This window comes from Panthera uncia, assembly GCF_023721935.1.
Source record: "Panthera uncia isolate 11264 chromosome C1 unlocalized genomic scaffold, Puncia_PCG_1.0 HiC_scaffold_4, whole genome shotgun sequence".
Lineage (NCBI taxonomy): Eukaryota > Metazoa > Chordata > Mammalia > Carnivora > Felidae > Panthera > Panthera uncia.
In genome coordinates this window covers 66,468,065-66,480,219 of record NW_026057585.1, presented here as the reverse complement: position 1 = coordinate 66,480,219, position 12,155 = coordinate 66,468,065, and the positions used below count along the sequence as shown (strand labels likewise).

Genomic DNA, 12,155 nt, shown 5'->3' with positions numbered 1-12,155 from the left:
GGAAATATTTCTTTCACCAAAGTGCTTTCTTCAGGTCATCCAATTAGCCATTGGCTAGGGAAGGACAGAACCTTTAGCCCCACTCTGTCGCCTGCTTTAGCCCTTCACTATTTGGGCATTTTATGGGAATTGATTTCATTCATCCCTTCAGGTTGGCAGTGAAAGAAAGGATTGCAGCACAGATCCCCCAGTCCCCAGTCTTTCCCCTATCTAAAGCTGAGGTAATGGCAGTGGATTAAGAAAGTTAAATTGAGTAGCTAATAAAGAAACTATCAGACTGTGGCAAAACAGCAATTAATAAATACAATCAACATTCAAGAGATCATTATGAATAGTTATCAGATGGTAGGATTTCAGGTGATTTTTAATTTTTTCCTTATCGTTTTCTGTGTTACCATGTAGTAGTTATATAATTTTATCAGATGCTATTTTCATTTATCTTTTCTTTATAAAGAAAGAAACAACTGAGAGTTCACAGTGAAAGGTCCAATCTCAGTGGAAAAACAAAACAAAACAAAGCATAGGCTTTTGAGCTAGACCTGGCTTGCTATCTTGACTTTACTCTATGACCTTGAGCAAGTCACATATGCCTCTGAACCTCCGTTTCCTAATTGGTAGAATAGAAAGACCTCACAGGACTGTTGTGAAGATTGCATAGATTCAACAAGCGAAAACCCCAGGTAAGGGCCTGGCTTGTGGCAGGCTCTCAATAAATGTTCATTCTCTTCACGGGGATGTTATTGATGTAGCCTCCCAAGGCTTCTGACAAGCCTTGCCACCTCCTCTGCTCACAGTTCTGGAGCCATCAGGGGATGCTGGTGACAGCTGCACCCCTCAGCATGAGGGCGGGGTTGTCCAGAGACTCTGGGTGCCTAACGTGGGGAGGCAGGCAGTCCTGTCAGAATCGCTGGGGGTTAGTCATCCTGTCTTCAGGGTTTCTGACAGGATGTTTTGATAAAATAAATCTATTTTAAGTGACTGTAATGAAATACTAACCAGTTTCTGAAGGGCTTTTAAGATGTTTTTAAGAAGTTTCAGATCAAAGGCCCTGGGAAGGCTGACTTCGTGCATTAAATATTTAGTACTGATTCAGTCACTTGAGAGCTCAGGCATTTTGACATTGCAAGAGGGAGAAAGCACATTCCAGTGGGGGCCATATTCACATTAAAGACACAGGTGATGGACTCAGCACCAAGGGGCCTATCTTCTGACTCCTATTGGATGAAAGGTTGGAGGAGGTGACCTCGAAGGCTGCCCACCTAAGGATTTGGGATCTGATAGAATTATTCATGTTTTATAGGGATTGGGCAAGTAGGACCCTCAGTAAGCCCTGACAGCAGGGATCTGCCTCCCCAGTTGCTACCACCAGTCTCAGCGCCGGTCACTCTGCACACTGCCACTTGGCTTCTGCCAAGTGCCTGATGCCTGCAGCGTGCTTTGCAGTCCAGCTGGGAAACACTGTCCTCAAACCCACACTGTCCTCTGTGGCTCACAGAGTCCTGGCAGGTGAGGCTCAGTGCAAAGAAGACACTAGCAGAAGGCCATACTGCAAGTTAGTGGCATATCTGGGGCTGGTGTCAAGAACTCCCATGTGACAGTTCCAAGGTCTTTCCGATATATGACACTGGCTATTCAACAACAAATAGCCACATGCAGGTGGACGTAAGAGAAAGAGAAAGAAGCCTAGAACGGAGTGTAAAGTTGTGGTTCTTGACCTGTACCAGGTCATAGCCACCTTTGGAAATCTGGTGGAAATTACAAACCCTCTTCCAGAAAAATGCACACATGTACATGAAAATATCACATTTAGCATCTAGCGTTGGCAGAATTCAAGCATCTCTTTATTTTTTTTAAATTTTTTTAACGTTTATTTATTTTTGAGACAGAGAGAGACAGAGCATGAACGGGGGAGGGGCAGAGAGAGAGGGAGACACAGAATCGGAAGCAGGCTTCAGGCTCTGAGCCATCAGCCCAGAGCCTGACGCGGGGCTCAAACTCACGGACTGCGAGATCGTGACCTGAGCTGAAGTCAGACGCTCTACCGACTGAGCCACCCAGGCGCCCCTCAAGCATCCCTTTAAACCCACCCTTGAACCTCAGGCTGCAAAACCTCCGTTTAGGGTCATAGTATATCCAGTCAGCCCAGAGCTTATAACTTTGAGTTTCTTGGATGAATTTTAGAAGAGTGGTATGACACAGTGGGAACATCACTTGGCCTTGGACAAGCCTGAGTTATATCAGTGGTCAGCAGCTATGTAGTATTAGAAATTAGTACTTCTCGGAACCTCAGTTTCCTATTTTTAACACAGGATAACATTACCTCATGGAGCATTGGGAGTTTAAGTGGAATAATGCAGGAAAATCACTTAGAGCCCCTGGCTTACATCAGTCTTTCATGGGATTGTGAAGTCCCAACCCATCTTTAACCTACCTTTATCTGCCTCCAGAAAAACCTTAATGGATCTCTCCTGCATCCAGTCATCCACTCTGGCCATCTACCATACAACTAAACTTTAGACTCCCGGAGGGCGGAGACCATATCTATTTTGCTCACAACTACTACCTCTGAGTATAGTGACTGGCATGATAGGTGCTTAATATCATATGGAGTGAATAAATTTAAAGAACAAATGGACAGACCAGATAGATACACAGCAACTTCTAGAGAAGAAGTAGGACAGCAAACAGAAATTGTCCTGGGGAAACCGCAAATAATGTTTTTAGTCACCACAGGCCACAGATGTTTAAGGGTCTCCCAAAAGTAAGGATTTAGGAACTGAGGATTCTGAGAAGACAATGTAGAGGAAGCTTTACTCATTCTTTCACTCTCCTCCACCAATATCATGTACCTTGTTTTTTCCCACATGGCAAGCTGAGGAGCAAACCAGGTAAGTAGAAAACCTAGGATGAAGTTACCAGGTAGGACAGTAGGAAGAAGCAAATCTATTAGCTCCTGCCTGACTCAGCTGCAACTCTGATTCTGCAGGCAATGACTGCACTCTCCACCTGGAAGATTAGCTGTGCTCAGTTTCTGGACCAGCCCTGACAAGGCAGGGGATACAGAAACAGCTTTAACTTTTCCTCCATGTGGGATCTTGCTGCTATAGGCTAGAACACACACCTGAGGTGTGCCCCAGATCCCTACACACCAATGGAGTCAGAGCTGGCCACATGCCTTTCTTGGAATGCAAGGTCAGTTTCCACCTAAACCTGGCAAGCCCCACCTCAGACTCTTATCCTGTCTTCTCCAGGAGACTGGAGCATGCTTCTAGGATCAAGATAGTGGTGACGGACTGAGGAGAGGAGAAGCAATGGGTCATCAACCACTTAACTTCAGATACCAGCTACTTGCTTAGAAGTTCTTCCTGACATGACTGAACCCCTTTAGAAATACCCACGAGTTTGCCAAACACCTGGCTACTGAGTTTCCTGGCTGAACTTAATACATTCCTCAGGATCCCCTTCTTCCCCATTGCGGTGGCTCTACAATTCACCAGCTCAAAGAAGCCAGAAACCTAGGTGTAGTGCTTGCTTCCTCTCTCTCCCTCACCTATAAAGTTCAATTTAGTCACAGGTTCTGTGATTTTAACTCCTAGATAGTTCTGGGATATATCAGCTTCTCTTCATCTTTTTTACTTTTGTCTTACTTGTTATAAAACTCCCTAATAATGCTCTCTGCCTTCTAATCCATACTCCACACAGCAGCCCAAGTGCACTTAACATTACGTAAGTCTGACCTGTCACTTTCTTGCTTAAAATCCTACATTGACAATCCCACCACAACCATAAAGAAAACAAAACAAAGCCCTAGACTCTTCCTTCCATTCTAGTCTCTCCATGTGTCTCCTAGGCCTCTTCACTGTGTTCCTTCAAAACTTCCAATGACTGCTTCACTGGCTCCATGGCAGGAGAATAAAAAAATATGAGCTGTCCCAGGTTGGAACAGGCTGCTATTGGAGGTAGTGAACTCCCCATGCCTTAAGGGGTGCCTATAGATTCTGGATAGCCACTCCCTGGATATTGTAGAAAAGCTCTGCTCTTGGATGAAAGAATAGTTTATATGCCACAGGAGGGCAAATTCTGTCCTGAAGTGACTTCTAGGTGTTTCAGAATAGCACATACCTTGGAGACAATAACACGTCCTCCTTCTTACCCCCACTACCCTGCTACATTTGTGTGAGGAAGTCCCACTGCAAGAAAAGCTACTTGTCCTGTGAGACCAGCCTGACCCACAGTCAGCACAAGTGGGAAGCTGTGCTGACATTTTTCTCTCTGGTCAATGTAATCAGTGTAGACATTCCAAGTGAATAATTTAGGCCTCCTAAAAATGAACCAACTAGAGCCAGCATTGTCAAATGTGGTTGTCTACCTTGATCAAAGTAACCAGGTACACACCAAATCTCACTCCCTTCTCCTGTAGACATAGCTTTTTAGGCATTCCTTACTAAGTGTTGAGAAAGAGACAAGGTCTTAAAGATAATAAAAACAAACACTTTGCATTTGTGTACTTCTTTAGAAATGCAATATGCCGTTAAATTACAGTTACCAATTGAGAAACAAATCCGTGCCAGGCAATATGGAAACTGCTTTATAAACCTCATCTTTAAATAACAGGCTTTTGAGACAAATTGCTTAGGTTTAGATGCCAAGTCCCTACTTTACCACTTACTAGTTGTGTGATTTTAAGCAAGTTAATTAATCTCTCTGTACTTCAGTTTCCTAATCTGTAAAATGGACAGAGTAACAGGTCTCAAAGGGTATTGTGAGGGTTATACAAGATATTTACATACCAAGACCTTAGGTTGCACTGCACTGCACATTAAAGTGCTCAATAAATGTCAGCTTTGGTTTACACTACTCCTGACAAATACCTTGACAACTAAGGGTTATTATTCCCAATGTTCAGATGAAGAAATGGGCAGAGTAATGTGAAATAATTTGCTTAATTTGATAATGAATTAGTGGTGAAGCTGAAATACACACACTGATCTGACTCCAAAACCTCTACATTTTCTTTTCCATTTGAGAGAATAGCATACTTATTGTTACTACTGTGACTATTGTTATCACCATCACCATCATTAATACCATTGATAATAATGTCCTCACATAGGCATAGCACTTCTGGACTTCAAAGCAAATATAGATACATTTACACAAAATTACCCACCATCAAGCCTATATGTGACTTCATGGAACCTTAGCTACACTCTCCAACCCAGGACATCTCTGTGGCACCCTTGACATGTGATCATCTGTGCAGGCTGGACCTCAAGAGTTCTGAGGGGAAATATCCAGAAAGGATTGTTCCTGGGTAGAGCAAGGCTAGACAGGGCAGAGTCCCAATTATATGGGAGGCCCCAGTATTGAGGAAGATCTCAGAGATGGAAACACATCTGTCATTCTTCTTGAACACATTTAAGCTCACAGACTGCAGAGGAAGTTTCCTGGAGGAGGAGGCCTTCCTAGACCTGAGGAAGGATGGCCCTGAAGGAAGGGCAGCCAGATGAGCTTCACCCACTCAGAGATAAGTGCGGAGGAAGAAGAGCCTAAAGCAAAAACTAACACCAAAGAAAAACCACCAAAGAAATCTGGAGAGCTGTTTCATCTTTGCTTGTACCTTCATCTGCTACCTTCTTCCCCAACTCTGTGCCTACAGGTGTAATAGAAAACCTTGAAATAGAAAAGGACATATGGCTTTTTTTTGTGGGGCAAAGATGTGGAGAAGCTTGAAGGACTGAATCAGCATCTCCAAGTAGGCTAAAGGCAGGAAGCACAGGAGAACAGGGTAGGAACATAATCACGGAGGAGATGGAGGCTGGCTGGGCCATGAGGCAAGCCATGAAAGAGGCAAAATAGAGTCCTAAGGGGAAACTTTGTCCTGAGAAATAACCTCAGAGACTTGAGAATAAAGCCCTCTTCACTGCCATGTGAGCACTTCCATGATCTTATTAGGTCCTCACAGTAAGAGTGTTCAGCAGAAGGATGTATGCAGAATAAGAGCATACATTTTGAAGTCAGACAGACCTGGGTACAAATCCTGGTGCTACCACTTACTAACTATGTGAGCTCAGGCGAGTAAGTTAACCTGAGCCCTGGTTTTTTCATAGGTAAGGTAATAATAACAGCAACCTATTGTTAGTCCTGAAGATGAAATGATTACATGAGATAAAAACAGAGCATGACACATGGTGTATGGGGAGAAAATGGTAAATAACATGACTGAAAGGGTTCCTCTCTGATGAAACACAAAGAACATGAAATTCCCAATCAGGAAACCTATGTCATACTCCTAGAGACTACGGATTTCTTCACTTCCTAGACCTCAGCTTCCTTAGCTGGACAAGGCAGGTGTTAGAAGACAAATCTTTCAAGGTCTTTTTAGGTCTAAACTTTCATGACTTTAGCTGCTTATAGTACAGGCATCATGAACAGGAGAAAGAGATGGAAACTCCCAGCTATCTGTCTCTCCCCTGCCCCCCGCCCCCCAACTCCTATAAAATGGCAGCTTGGACAAACAATATCAAGACTGGGTAATATTCTGCTGACCTAGTTAGACAAAGTTAGGAAACTTTTAAATATGTATGAATATTATTGAATGGAAAAGAGGAGGCTGATTCAAGTAGCTGCAGTGCATATTAATATCTCATTATTAGCCACATTAATGTAGGTAATATCCTGGAAGCTGCCTTTCCTATGAAATACAATTTGGAGAAAGAATACCTCTATTCTCTTCTCAGGAAATAATTGTCTTTTAATGCCAAACTATGGTAAATAAGCCAGAGAAATCAAATGATACTGGAGGATGAAGTTAAATAATTTAGTAAAAAGGAGTACAACATTTAGTAAATTAATCCAGTAGAGAAAAAACATGATGGGATTTTTATGCTCCCTTTTTGGAAAGATATCTCCTTAGGAAGGCAAACAAGGAATCTGAACACTTTCCAGTTTTTCCTTTTAAGAGATATATGAGCTAATATACGTATTCAACAAAAAATTTCTTAAGAACTTACTATGAATCCAGCAACTGTACAGCCACAAGAAGAATACAATCCATGTCATAGCAGGCATCAGTACTTTACTTTTTATGGAATTTGTGTGAACTTGAAAGTTTACCTGGGAGTGGAAATGCTGGGCCTTAGGGTAATTCTATGCTTAACGTTTTGAGGAACTGCCAAATGTTTTCCAGAGCAGCTACGCCATTTTATATTCCCACCAGCAATGTATAAGGGTTTCAGTTTCTCGATATCCTCCCCAACACTTGCTATTTTTTTCTTTTTTTTAAGTTTATTTATTTTGAGAGAGAGCGAGCACTTGTGTGCAAGTAGGGAAGGGGCAGAGAGAGAGAGGGAGAGAGAATTCCAAGCAGCACAGAGCCCCAATGCAGGGTTTGATCTCACTGTGAGATCATGACCTGAGCTAAAAGCAAGAGTTGGACACTTAACCAACTGACCCACCCTGGCGTCTCTCTTCAACACTTGTTATTGTCCTTCTTTTATTATCCAGAGGTTGGGATGTGATACCTCGCTGTGGTTTTCATTTGCATTTCCCTGATGGTTAATGATCATCATCAAAAAATGAGTATCATTTTTTTTTTATATTGAGTATCCTTTTATGTGCATATTGGCTACTTGTGTATCTTCTTTGGAGAAATGTTTATTTAGATCCAGTGCCCATTCCTAAATTGTGGAATTTTTTTTTTTTGTCATTTTACTGAGTTGTAGGTACTCTTTCTATGTTCTTGAAACAAGTTTATTTTCAGATACATGATTTGAAAATATTTTCTACCATTCTGTAGCTTGTCTTTCCATTTTCTTGATGGTATCATTTGCAGTATAAAAGTTTTTAATTTTGACAAAGTCCAATTTGTCTTTTGCTGCTGGTGTTTTTGGTGTCATATCAAAGGAACCATTGCCTAACCCAAAATCACAAAGATACGCTCCTATGTTTTCTCCTCCTCCTCCTCCAACCCCCCCCCCTCCTCCTTCTCCTCCTCCTCCTCCTCCTCCTTCTTCTTTTACAGAGAGAGAGACTAAGAGAGAGTGTGCATGGGGGATAGGGACATAGGGAGAGGGAGAGAGAGAATCTTAAGCAGGCTCCGTGCCCAGCATGGAGCCCAGTGCGGGGCTCAATCTCACAACTGTGAGATTGTTAACTGAGCTGAAATCAAGAGTTGGATGCTTAACTGACTGAACCACCCAGGTGCCCCACTCCTATGTTTTCTTCTAAGAAATTTAGTGTTAGCTTTTAAAGATAAATCCACATTTAAAGAAATTTTTTTTCCCAATGAAAAACAGAATAAGGAAGCAAGAAAAGGAGCAACCAGAGGTCAGCAGTATTAGAGGAAAAGAAATGGCGGCAGCAGCCTCTCTGGGAGAATGGTGAAACACAGGGAGCACCTGACCTACTTTGTCCCTCCCTCCCTCATGTCTGGTAACAATTCCACAGAGACTAGCAGAGCCCTGAGAGTTTGCTGCAACCTTAGCAATGTTGCTGGCTAAAAGATTCTCTGGGAAGTTCAACAGCTTACTCTGGAAAGCAGCATAGGTTCTAGCCAGGGGCCACCAGTCAAATCCCCCCTGTATTTTCCATTTCCAACTGCCATGGTGTGGGGTGACTTATAAATAACCCTCTCCTTTCCAGGCCCTGTGCTTTGTCCCTCCCGTGGCTTGTGAACATGTCCCATCATATTATTCCCAAGCCATTGCTGGTTAGCACAGTCACTAAAAATGACACCAAGTGAACTTGAAGGTAAGATTGCACAGTCTAAGTCAGTTCTGTGGCTAAAATCATATTGTAAATTGCTTTAAAATTCTACTTTTGAGACCTTGTTTAGCCAAATATATACAATGTCAAAAGTTCTAGCCAGTGATATGGTGTTTTGTTTTGTTTTGTTTTGTTTTGTTTTGTTTTTTAACACTGAAACAGTCTCCTTGAATGCTAATAATAGGATTCTAGGAAAACATCCAGTTCATTTATCAAGTCTTCCTGTAGCAGGACATTTTGTTAGAAAATGGATAATAATGATTTGCAAGTGATTCTATTTTCTTTTCCCAAGAACCTTGAAAAAGTCAGCTCCCATGCCTGCCTTTCTCCCTTTCCAACCACTATCTTTGTGATACTTCTCCTTTTTAGGAATGGCCATGAGATAATGTTAGAACTAGTTGATAGATGAGTTTTATTCCTCCTTCCACCCCTTTTTCCTTTTTGTATATGTGAAGTAATATTTGAGGACTATTAAGTCCTATCTTGGGGGGTCTCAATGGGTGAAAGGAGCTCAAGTATTACTCACCTATACAGTTCTTTCTGATTCACCAACATGGCTTAGGAGCCTTTTCCATGTTCCTGTAGTTCCTTTCCTACACCCCACCAATAACCTATACCTTGGTTTCTTCTAAACAGATATTACCACTTATGAGTAGTATACTATTGAAAAAGTTACTTAACCTCTATATTCCTCAGTTTCCTCATCTGCAAAATTGGGATAATAGTAGTATCTGCTTCCTAAGATTGTTAAAGGTGATTAAATGATAATGAAGTAGATAGAATAGTACGTGGCACGGAGTAAGTACTCTAAATGTTAGTTGTTCTCATTTTTTTTTAAATTAAGTTTATTTATTTTGAGAGAGAGAGGGAGAAAGAGAGAGATAGCAGGGGAGGGGCAGAGAGAGAAGGAGAGAGAGAGAATCCCAAGCAGGCTCTGCACGGTCAGCACAGAGCCTGACATGGGGCTTGAACTCACAAACTGAGAGATCATGACCTGAGCTGAAATCAAGAGTCAGATGCTTAACCAGCTGAGCCACCCAGGAACCCCTATTCTCATTTTTTTTAAGTGACAAATTGTATACTTTAGGGAGCTTAGGGTCTGTTAAGGGAAATCAGTACTGCAAATGCATTCTATCCAAATATTTACAAACAATTCAGAAGGTATTTTCACATCGGTTATCTAATATCTACTAGAAGCATCTTGTCATTACAATAACCTAAAGCTAAATCACAGTGCCTAGTTTTTAGATGAGGCTTAAAGAGGTTATTTGAAATGTCAAAAATATAAGTGGCAGAGCCAAAATAAAAATCCTAATATGGCTCTAGGCCTGATGATCTTCATACTTAAATTACAACCGAATAGGAGGTTTCTCTGGATATATATATTGAAGAGGGGGCACTCATCTGTGAGAAAAGAGAGATTAAGTAATTGACCTAAGGTTACACAGTTAATGAGTGGCAGGGTCAGGGTTCTAAACTACGTAGCTCACCCTATTGACTTAGGCACCTAATTTTATTCTCACTGCCTTATAAGTACTTAGTTAATATTTGCAGAAAGACTAGACAAAAAAGCAACCTTTGCAGACAGATCTGGGAATGAGAGGCAGTGAACTTCAGTGGACAATCTAGGTGTCAGAAACTGGGCTTCCAGCTAGTGCTGTTCAACTAACTCACTGGGTGACTCAGGAAAGTAACCTCCCCTCTCTGGGCCCCAGTGTTTCCAGCTGCAGAAAGAGAGAGAGGAGAAAAAAGAAAGAAAAAGTTTGCAAACACTGTTAACAGCTGAATCCTTTTTTCAAACTAAGTCTATGAGGAAGGCCAGTGAAGAGGGCCCAGCATGCATGGTGTATGTGGCAGGGAGGATAAGAGAGGCCTGAGCCCTGATTTCATAGAAGTCCCTCTTTCTCCTTGCTCCTCAGTAGCATCTCAAGTACTGCTGAGAGCCTAGATCCCTAATTAGGGATACAGGTAACATGGGTTTAAACCCCAGAACTAGAAGAACCTAAGGTTCTTCTTGGCTTTGAAATTCTATGAGTCACATAAAATAAATGATCTTATATCCTAATGTTATATACCTTCTGATTTAACAAAGTGAAAATGTGGCTTCAGAGGAAGTGACAAAGTATGACCACACCAAAAGATACCAAGAAAGAATTTTCGCTGTAATAGCATGCTTCTCTACCTGCCTCCAGTCCTATACATACCCTAAATACAAAAATATTCCCTAAACATATGAACAGAGGAAACTAGATGAAGAATGAGTAATCAAAAGAGTGACAAGTGTTTTAAAGAGGAAACAGTATATTATAGACTCATGTAGCAGAGGATCTCAAACTAGTCTGGGGAACAGTATATTAGGGAAGCATTCCAGGAAGGAGTGGTGTTCAAATTGGATCCTGAAAGCAGAATAGGAAGTAGCAAGGCAAAGGGCCATTGAGAAAGAACATTCCAGGTAGATGGGCCAGTGTGTATACAAGTTAGTGGAAAAAATCCATGGCTGACAGAAAGAACTATAGGGAGGCCAATGTGGGTATAGCAGAGAGCAAAATGACAGGGAAATGAGACAGGCTGAAAAAGCAGGCAGAGGCTAGATTATGCAGGATCTTACAGATTAAGTTAAGAATTTGTTATTTTATCTTAAACTGCTGAGAGGCCGGGGTGTTCAGTGGGTCATTTTCATGGATACTGAAATTATTCAATATGGTGGTAGCAGGGTAGTGGAAAAGACAAGTATGGACCAAAGCTCTCCATGACTGAGGGCACTGTCCAAGAAGTCAGCAGATGACAGCAATAAAGAATGGCAGTGGGTTCTATAGGCTTAAAACATGTCTTTTTATAAAAGAGAAGGGAAAGAATGACCTAGAAATAGCAATCTATTAGCACAAAGGATGCCATACGCCAAGCTAGCTAAGTAGCGTTCAGTGAAGAGTCTACTGTCTTTTGGTCAGGTAGGGACCACAGGACCAGTGAGGGGAGCATAAAGTTAAGAGGAAGGCTGGGACTTTCTGGAAGCCACTGTAACACTGACATAGCTAGGTGAGCAGAGTAGAGAGAGAGCCTGGAAGCCTGTTTACCTCACATCTTGTACCCCTTGGCTTAAGAAGTTGTTGTAATTCCCTGAGAGATGCTGATAGTTTGAACTAAGGCACTGGCAGCAGAGATAAGAAAGAGATAGATTCTAAAAATACTGAGTTATAGCTTTGATCATACTTGGTGACAGATAGTATGCAAGGAGTAGAATAAAAAGGAGTTAAACAGGACAGTTTTTGGCATGGGCAACTGAAGTGATGGTGATACAATCATTGAACTAGGAAACCTGTATTTGGGGCAGGTGTAGAGTAGTCTGGGTCAATCTTTGCAGCATGAATAAATCAGATATGTGTCTCCTT

The 12,155-nt window shown here is 41.8% G+C and overlaps 1 protein-coding gene across 9 annotated transcripts in view; it reads right to left on the bottom strand.

Moving 5' to 3' along the window:
• The window catches only part of BEND5 (BEN domain containing 5), a 1,448,520-nt gene that overhangs the window by 487,976 nt on the left and 948,389 nt on the right, over nucleotides 1–12,155 (bottom strand). The window lies entirely within an intron of this gene.